This window comes from Lactuca virosa, chromosome 2 (genome assembly GCF_052849685.1).
Source record: "Lactuca virosa cultivar CGN04683 chromosome 2, Lactuca_virosa_CGN04683_v6, whole genome shotgun sequence".
In the NCBI taxonomy this organism is placed as follows: Eukaryota; Viridiplantae; Streptophyta; class Magnoliopsida; order Asterales; family Asteraceae; genus Lactuca; species Lactuca virosa.
Window position 1 is genome coordinate 237,707,538 of NC_136427.1, and position 10,623 is coordinate 237,718,160.

The following is a 10,623-nucleotide window of genomic DNA, read 5'->3' on the forward strand; positions in this document are numbered from 1 at the left end:
CCACCATTTACTCTCAAGAACACCATAACCCACTCCTCACAAAAATCCATTTTCCCGGAGTTCTACCGGTCGGAATCTCGCGAGACCACCGCCATTCTTCGCCATTTTTCATCCTCTACAAACCCCACCCAAATTCCGGTCCGATCTGTGGCCGGAATTCCGGGCGCCACCACCACCCACCACCACCTTCTTTCGCATTTTCCGACCAACTCCGGCCACCATTGGAGATTCCGAGCACGAGGTTTTGTTTCTCTCATCAAGGGCTTTCTAACCATACCCATCTTTTCCCAAAAACTCACGAAAAATTTCCGACCAATTCGGGTGCCGCCACTCTAGTCGCCGGAAAGTCATCTTGAAGCTCGTTTGTGGGGTTGTTTTAGCGATTAAAGCGTCAAATACGGAGCAAAAATTGTAAGCTTGGGGTGTGTCTTGACGAAATATTTTTGGTTGCACTTATTCATCCCGGGTCTAAGAAAATTGGGTACTTTCATTCCTTTATCTTGATTATTTGCATCTTGATTACCCATTAGTTGTTGGAATTGTGTGGTCTTTGGTGTCATTTGAAGATTATTGTTGATAAAATTTTGTCCCGGATAATGTCTAAACGTGCCAAAACGGGGACGGGAGCTACTTCCTCTAAAGGTGGATCAAAAGGAAAATCCAAGGATCCCCCGTTTCGTTTGTTGAATCGCGAGGACCGCAAAACATATGATTTTCTCGTTTCGAACAAACGTCAAGTCAAGTCAACAAAATTCCTCCATAGGGAATCTTTTGCTAGTCTTGGGGTACTCGATGGAGTCCAAGCGTTATTTAACAATATTGGATGGGGCCAATTCCTCTATAACCGCGCCGCCACCTATGTTGAACCAGCCTTGGAATTTCTCGCCACATTCAATCCCGGAGAGGAAGGCGAAACCGTCACCTTCCAAATGCTCGGCGAGAAACGATCCCTACCATATCGGGTGGTGAACGCCCTGATGGGCACTCCAGTGGACAATCTATATCACCAACAAGACCCATGGCCCGGAAACTTCAATGAGCATCACTTTTGGCAGCAAATTACCAACGAGCCACAATACTCATCGTCTTCGTCAAAGGCCTCCTCCATAATTCACCCATGTTTGCGCCTAGCACATCGAGTACTCACATGCACCATTTTTGCCCGCTCCGAAGTGGGACAAATTTCAAAGGCGGAATTATTTTTTCTTTGGTGCATGACTCGTGAGAATGGCCCGCGGCCGGATTTTGCCTCCTTTTTCTTCACCAAATGTTACAACCTCACAACTATGGACAAAGGAGACATTTTCATTGGGGGATTGATCACCCTCATTGCATCTCGGCCACCGCTTCAACTTCATCTCTCCACTCTTCCATTCGAGAAGGCTTCCGGCCCCTCTAGCCTTGACGGCCACGCACTCCGCCGAATGCAACTCGTCCGGGATTCGGTCGTTGGTCCCATGTGGATTCTTGACAACCAACCATACCTCATTCTTCCCCACAAGTATATAGGGAGTTTCGACCCAACTGACCCTGATCAATGGATCATTCCATCCGACTACCCTCCTCCTATAGATGATGAAGATGGCCAGTTTCAGCCTCCACAGCATTTTGCCGAGCCTCAATATCAGCCGCAGCAGCAGGGGGGACACGAAGTCCCACCATATTTCCCCCCTACGTTCTTTGACCAATTCGCCACAATGTTCTCCACGGTGCAGCGCATCGACACCCAAACGCAAGAGAACACGAGAGCCATCCAAGATGTGGTGACCCGTGTTGATCGATTGGAGCAGTCCTTCCCGCCCACTTCCCGCTAGGTCCAGGATATGTGGGACTACCACTATCGCCACGGGCATTTCCCGCCGCCCGACCCTCCGAATTAGGTCATTTCCGCCCTTTCCTTAAGAATTGAGGACAATGCTTGTTCTTAAGCTTGGGGTGGGGCACTTCCCTTTTCTTTTACTTTTTCATGCATTTTTTTAACTAGGTTGCATAACATTTTAGTTTTAAGCTAATTTGCATTCATTTTTCTTTTATTTTTTTATAAAATTCCAAAAAGATTTTATTTTCTTCTTTTCTACTTTCTATTTTTGCATAACATTTAGCTTAGGGCATTAGCATTCATGCATTTTTGTTGTCTGTTTATTCTCACCCCCCTTGGATGCCATGGAACAGGTTCATAGTTATTGTATCATTATTGGTCCAGGATCTTGTTGCTATCTCACCCATCGAACCGGGACCACTAGCTGCAGTTTGGGATTTCATACTTGGGATCAGATGTTGGAAGCTTAAAGGGGTAAGTGATCATGGCCAGGTAGTTTTCATGAAGAATTATGCATGCAATACTAACAACTGTAGGATATACTATAGCAATGGATGTTCTTAGCCTTGCGGTCACTACCGCTGAGAGGATCACACTTGATCATGTTTGAACCGTTAAGATGAAGCACTGGTGCTTGTCCCCGAGTAGAATCCATATCCGGTCTCTTTACATCACCATATCTTTTTGCGATTTTCTTAGGATCTTAGAGAGTCTTTTAGTCCGCATATGGACATTTTCATTATTTTTGAAAAATTGCAAGTTTGAAAAGGAGCTTACATTACATCTTTATGCTCCACACATGGTCATTTTCACACTTAGACCATTCGGATTATATTATTACCCTCTCGGTTCCACTTACATACTCTTGGGAACCAAATTTTGAGTCAAAAATTTTCTTTGAAAAAAAAAAATATATATATAATAAAAAAAATAATAATAAATAAAAAAAATAATAAATAAAAAAAATTCAAGCTGCAATAATCGTAGATAGGTGACTGGTTCAATTATTGAACAAATTTTCCTACATTTTGGTCACCCGACGTTTGATATTCATTTATTTAGGATTGTCTTATTGTATATAGATCGAGTTGTTGTTTTTTTCGCAAATTGATGATGTTAGAGAGACTGTTGAGTCGAATACTACGGGAGGTTTGGGCCAACACTAAGTGAACTGATTCCTACAACGGTGCCCGAGCGATGAAACCCAATTACACATGAGAGTAGCCGGCAGACGTGAGATCAGAGTGTACACTTAAAAGAAGAGCTCCACACGAGCCCATCCAGCTGCTTTCTCCCTACTACAGATGTTCTTCATTGTACGCATGTTCCATTGGGCTGCGACTGCTCATCCCTCCTTACTCACCTAAAGGAGTTGTCCTGGCTGTGGTTTATGGTCCCATTGTCATCGGATGAAAAATTCGTGAGGCAATAGCAAGATCAATTCTGACCATGTTGACTAACGGTGATCAGGTTCCGCGGTTCTATCCATTCTTTTTATTTTCCCTAGGATAGTTCATCCCGAGTTCATTTTAGTCTTGTCTTACTTGAGGACAAGTAAGGTTTAAGCTTGGGGTAAACCTTCCACACCTACCCATATTTGTCTCAGGTATCATCAAAATGCCCTAACTGTATACATAACATGGCGAGCGATCAATCCTCACTCCTAGAGGAATACTAAATATCTCATAAATGGCATACCGACCTCGTATAACCCACCCATGAAACTTCCACCAACCCTGCAACACTCGTGTATGCTAACCATACATAACGTTAGATCCTATAGACTTTCGAACACATGATCCTACCCTAAGCCTTTCATCAAACAAGAACAGGAAATAAGGCCAAACCAAACATTCTCAGGCTATAAGATCTTAATTATGTACAATCGTGATGCATACACTAAGCAACTACATCAATGATGTCAATTTCATATAAGGAAAAACCCTAGGCTATCAGGCATCATACAATCAAGCAATTCTATCATGCAATTCCTGAAGATCCCTATCCTAGTACTAGCATGTTGTTCTAACATATCACAAAATCAAATAATCTGTAAGGTATTTTGGGGTCTACTTACTGGCTTCGGCTGATCATACACCCTGCATCCTCCTTTAGTATTTGAAAACCATTTAAAAATCATTTTGAAATTTTTTTTCCTTGATTTGAGACTGGATTCACAGGAGTGTTCCTCCAATTCACTCAAACCAAGGCTCCGATACCAACTTGTAACACCCATAAAAATCAAGCCAATTTAAAACTTTTTCAAACATCCAAAAGCCATTAGTTATTACAAAATGTTTTCAAAATAGTTTCATATCTGAGTATCCTAGAAACCATAAGTCCAAAACACGAGGATGTGTACGATCACGCCTTCGCCTTGCCGAGACATCTGAAGCACCTGAAACAATAAACTGAAACCGTAAGCATAAAGCTTAGCGAGTTCCCCAAAATACCCATACACACAACAATACACATATAATCACAACCAGCATACTATGCGTCTAATCAACCATCGAGTTGGAATACCCCATGCCCTCAACTATCGGGTTGGAATGCCAACATACTATGGGTCCAATCAACCATCGGGTTGGAATACCCCAGGCCCTCAACCGTCAGGTTGGAATGCCAACATACTATGGGTCCAGTCATCCTCGGGATGGAATACCCTCGGCCCACAACCATCGGGTTTGAATGCCCACATACTACGTGTCCAATCATCCTCGGGATGGAATACTCACGGCCCACAACCATCGGGTTGGAATGCCTAGGTCTATTGGCCCTCACACAAAGCAGATAAGCCTCAACCACTAATCAAACATGTGAACATATATCAGATAATCACATAATAGTCTATAGACAGACAAACCGATCTAACAGATCATAACAACATAATAACATCCTATCTACCAGGATACCGATCTAACAGATCATAACAACATAATAACATCCTATCCACCAGGATACCGATCTAACAGATCATAATAGCATAATAACATCCTATCTACCAGGATACCGATCTAAAAGATCATAATACCATATTAACATCCTATCTACCAGGATACCGATCTAACAGATCATACGATACTCGAGCATATATAACATATCAGGATGACAATCCAAAAAGGGCCGGCCTTTGTGCCTTAGACCCTTGAGTATAGTGAGGAAAACTCACCTCACACTGCTAAAGTCCCGCTGACGAAACCCTAAGACAGATTCCCGAACTGTCAACATCAAAACAACACCCAATTAATAATTAGGTTCCAGTACATAACCATAAGTCCATGCTTGGGGTAAAAGACTACTTTACCCCCAACCTAGCTTGATTCAAGCTCAAGACCCAACTCACACTCCAAATGCCCAAAAGTCACCCAATGGACCAAAGCCCAATATATGGCCCAATTTTCCAAATTGGGCCCAAACCCTTCACATGGGCCTTACCCCAAAGCCCATCCAAATATTTTAGTCCATTTACTTATTCTTAGATAGCCCAATCACCAAAGCCCAATAGAAAGGCCCAACTCAAGGCCCAAGAGAAATCAGGGTTTTCACATGAAATGACGATTAGGGTTAAGTGTTCCTACTTAACCCATTAAGGACTTAATCCATTAAGTCCAATATTGCCTTAGATTAATTGCAAAAGATTATTAATTAACATTTTCAGTCTAATAAATAGTTCCAGTGCGGGTCCCGATCAAATCCCCAAAATTAAGGTTTCATGACATTAGGGTTTTCCAAACCCTAATTAGGGTTTCCAACCCAAATAATAGCCCATTAGTCACATGGTTAGGCTTTTAGGTCAATTAGGGCTTCATTGGGCCCATTAGGGTTAAACAAGTCGGACACCACCCACTACCACCTCGGGTAGTGGTGGTCAACGGCGGCTCACGGCGGCGGCCACCACCTCGCGGTGGTAGTTATAAATTTTAAACTAAATATGTCCAAGCATCTAAACTAACATTCCAATCACAAAATGCACACCGCCACCCGACATGGCGGCTGGTGGTGGTAGAAGGCGGCAGCCACCACCTCACGGTGGTGGTTATGGGTTTTTCCTTGATTATTCCTGCCGTACAATACATTTTACATCGAAATATCCGAATAAACACACACACATCAAATAAGACACACACATACACACACATCCGCCCTGTGGAGGCAGGCGGTGGTCGGAGGTGCTAGCCACCACCTCACGGTGGTGGCGGTGGCTCACTTTTGATTCCAAATTACACAACACACACACACACTTAATGCAATACAGCAGCAGTACACCACACACCCGACTTATGAGACACAAATACAGCCTTCCTTAGGGTGACAGATATTAACCGGAGTAGAAGAAGGATTGTACAGGCGGCGTCGGCGGACGACGGGCATCGACAATAGCTGAAACGACATAGAAGAAGAAGAGATTGGTGCTGTCATGATCTCTTCGGAACAGTCCAGCAGCGGCAGTAACAGATGGTGGTCACTCGTCGGCGGCTCCGTCTTCAACAGGGACGACGACTATGAGCTCTGCTCTTCCGACTTCTTACTGCCGTGACGTTGGCTCGTCGGTCTCAGCGGTCATTCGAGCTGCTCACAGCGTCTCCGGTAGCAGCATTGTGACGGCGGCGTTCGTTGGCAAAGCAGCGGCCATGCTAGACGATCCCGACGACCCACAGATTCAACCTCAACGCCAGGCTCTTCATTGTTGTCGGTTGAAGAATGAGAAGGAGAAGAACGACGGACGTCTGGTGGTCGTTGTCGTCGCCTGCTGATCGGAAACGGGAGTGAAGGGGTTGATGGCGGCTGAAGGGAGGCCACATATGGAAGGTAGCGGCTGCACATAACTAAGTTTAGGGTTAGAGTTTACGTGGGTTGATATGCATATATACGGAGGCTAATGAGGGTGATGGATTCCACCCGTGTCCATCTCCAAACATTTGTATATATTACACGTTTGGTCCCTCTCCATAAGAAATCTTTTCAACTTAAGTGCCAAAAATTACCATGCAGCCCCTGCTTGCCAAATTCTTTTCAACTTAGGTACATAATTTACCCTTTTAGCCTCAGCCATTCAAAAACCTTTAATATTAAGTCCAAATGATACCAAACGCCCCCTGACTTCTAAAATCTTTTGCAAAATAAATCCCGAAATTACACTTTAACCCCCGGGGATTCAAATCTTGTCATTTGGCTCCCCGAAACCAACACCCCGCTAATTATTATTTGATTTTGGGCTATAATAATATAAAATAATAATAATTACTTCTCGGGGTTCCGGGTTTATTATTTAATCACTTTATTTTAAACGGGATGTTACAAGAGGCGTATAGCCTTCACGAATTATTATACAATCAGACATTACAAAGTGGACTAAGTATCAAATACAGTGGGCTAAATACATAATGGACTATATATCTATGCAACATAATTATAGCGCTAACAGTTATAGCTGGTTAAACTGGGTTTGGTTATCGGTTAAATGGTTAACCATTGTTGTGTATTTTATTTTTATTTTTATTTTATTTTTTATTTTTGTTTTGATTCGTCTCTTTTTTGAGAAATTGTTGAGGGCTGAAATCCTTCTTGGTTAAGTATGTGTAAAGATCGACGCTTGCAAGCTTTTGGTTTTTCTTTGGAGTTGTATGCATTGAATAATGAGTAGAAGTGTGTTTTGGGATATTATCTTTTGATTATTTTGATTCTTATCCAACTGGGTGTTGTTTATATATTATTGAGCAATTATAGCAGTATGTTGTTTTTCAAACTTATGAGCTCATGTTACTTCAATTGTATTGCATAGATCTTGCATGTTATCTTGATGAGTTGATGTAACCATCTTATTATTACTATTATTTTGCTTTTAAAAATGATGTGATACTTGAAAGAACCTATAGTTTTATGAGTGTGTCGTCGGTTCAAGACATAAAAAGCATACAAGTTTAATCGAAGTGCAACTTAAGGTCCTTAAAATAATTGCAATCGAAACATGCATTAAGAGGACTAATTTGGCCTTTGGGAATTAAAACTCATCTGAGTGGATAACATTTAATATCAAACAGACTCGATTTGGCATAACCCTACTCGATTTGGCCTTTGGTAATTGTTGATTGTGTCTCAAAACTTTTTGTTAAAAATGCTTATCAGCTTAAGTAAAATTGTCCAAGACATAGAAGTTTACTTCGACATGACGATTAGGCAGAAAGAAATTTTTGAGTGTCTAAGGGCTCCACATGCTCAGGATTTTCTTATGGCTATTCCTATTGACGGTATTGGCCAGCATATGTCGCCAGTGGAGTATTGTGCCATCCTCAAGTATCACCTTATGATCCCCTTATTTCCGGCTGTCAAGACTTGCCCTGTTTGTCGTAAGGCATGTTTGGACTCCTTTGGGGAGCATGCAGTTCATTGTAAAGAGCTCCCGGGTTTCAAGTACCGACACGATCTGGTTAGGGATGTTCTTTTTGATATATTTAAGCGCGCTGGGGTTTCTGCCAAGAAAGAGGCACCTGTGAATTTTTTGACCGACCCATTAGAAGGAAGATCAACACTTAGATCAGCTGATGTTTTAGTATTTGGATGGGCTGGAGGAAAACATGCATCCATGTATCTAACAGGGGTTTCCCCTCTTGTAGGTATGGGGAGTGGGGTTTTCACTATGGGGAAAGCTGCTTTAAAAGCTGCATCAAGCAAAGTGGCAAAACATGAGAAAATGTGCATGGAAAATCAACACACGTTTATACCCTTTGCATTTGATACTTTCACTTTCCTTGCACCAGAAGCGGTAGAGCTTACTCAATAGAGTCCAACGGGTCATGCATAGTAATGTTATGACTCTAAGATCTATAGATGTTGTTTTTAAAAGAATTAGTTTTGCTAATCCAAAAATGGGTTGCGGCACAGCTTGTTGCTCGTTTACCCGCTGCGTCTATGTAAAACTTTCTCTTTATGTTTTATAAAATATTATGAACATTAAATTATATATATATATATATATATATATATATATATATATATATGTCAAATGACAAATAATAATAATAATAATAATAATAATAAGAAAATGAAAAAAAAAGTGTGAGATTCATTAAGGATAAATATAGTTTTTTTATCTCAAAAAAATTCATAAGAAGTTTTTAAAAGTTAGGAAGAATTCATTTATTGAAAACTCTTTATTAATGATGTGGAGAAGTCATTTTAAAAACTATTTTGATTTTCCAAACATTCTTTTTAACTTATTTATCTTTTAAAAAATCATTAAGTCAATAAGGATTTTTGAAACACAATCCGAAATATTATGCATAGTTGAACACCCGAAGATTTAATAGTCAAAAACTATGTTGCTATAAAAGTCAGAAACTAAAAGTACATTGCAATATAATTTAATTGAAAGAAACTATATTTCTATTAGAAGTCCTATTCTATGTTTTTCTAATCCTACCTAATAAAAAAATATACTTTTGTCACTTGTCATCTTCTCATTCATTTTGACAAATGTTATTTTTCAGGATTTTTAAAATTGTTATTTTTCACTTCTCCCTAGCCTACCTACTTTCGAAGCTATCATTTTGTCTCTCTATCCTTGCTAACGAGAACCTATGAGACAGCTAGTATACAAGAGAAATCCCATTGTATTGGAGGAGTCAAGGATTTGTTGGGAATTCCGGATCGAAGAAAAGGGAGATCAAAATATGGTGCGAGATTTCAATTTTCTTAAAATAAATTCCCAAAAAATTCTAATGGGTTATATATATGTAAGGTTATCATTCTATTAATTTGATAATAAATTCTCATAACTGCTTCAAAGAATTTGATTTTTTTCATAAATGCTCCAAAAGATTACAATTTGTTATGGAAAAACATTATTTTATAAAATATTTAATGTTTATATATTCATATTAAATTTTTATTTTTAATAAACATGTGTAATACACGGGTCTCACACCTAGTTTTTAATATTTATTGATAAGTTTTGGTAATATCGGTTAGCTTTTTATGTATAATCGAAATCGAAACGATTTAAGCATTTAATAAAAAAATTTAAAACCAAACTACCCATTTTAATGTTGGTTCAAATATCTTGATTATTTAAGTTTTAATTTGGTTTTTCGATTACTATGTCCGCCAAAACATGTAGGTCAATAGGTCTACTCCAACCCACATCATCTACCATTTATTGGCGAAACAAGAAAAAAAAACTTCACTGTTCTTTTTAACATATCATTCCAATCCTAAAGGAGCTAAACTAATGAACTATACAACAAAAATACAAAAAACAAATCCCAGGGAGTATGACCCAAATAGACAGTTTTTAGGGTTGTTTTCCAAAATTTAGATATAAAAAAACCTTTTTCCACATATAAACATGCATTCCGCGGAGCCACCTCCGAGGACTCGCGGAATCAGTTTAAAGCTCCGAGGAATCGATGTGGCAACAAAAAAAAAGGATCTGAAGAACCATTCCGCGGAGCTACCTCCGAGGAATGAACCTTTGCTCCGCGGAATGAGTATAAGCTCCAAGGAATCAATGTAAAAAAAAAAAAATCCGAAGAACCATTTCGTGGAGCTACCTCCAAGGAATGTCATTTCTCGGAGGTAGCTCCGCGAAATGGTTTTTCAAATTTTTTTTTTTCACATCGATTCCTTGGAGCTTTAAGCTGATTCCGCAGAGCCCTCGGAGATGGTTCCGCAGAATACATGTCTATATATGAAAAAAATGCTTTTTTATGTCTAAATTTTAGAAAACAACACCAAAATTTATCTATTTGGGTCATACTCCCAAAAACCTATTGTATTCAAAACTAACTGACATGAAACCAACT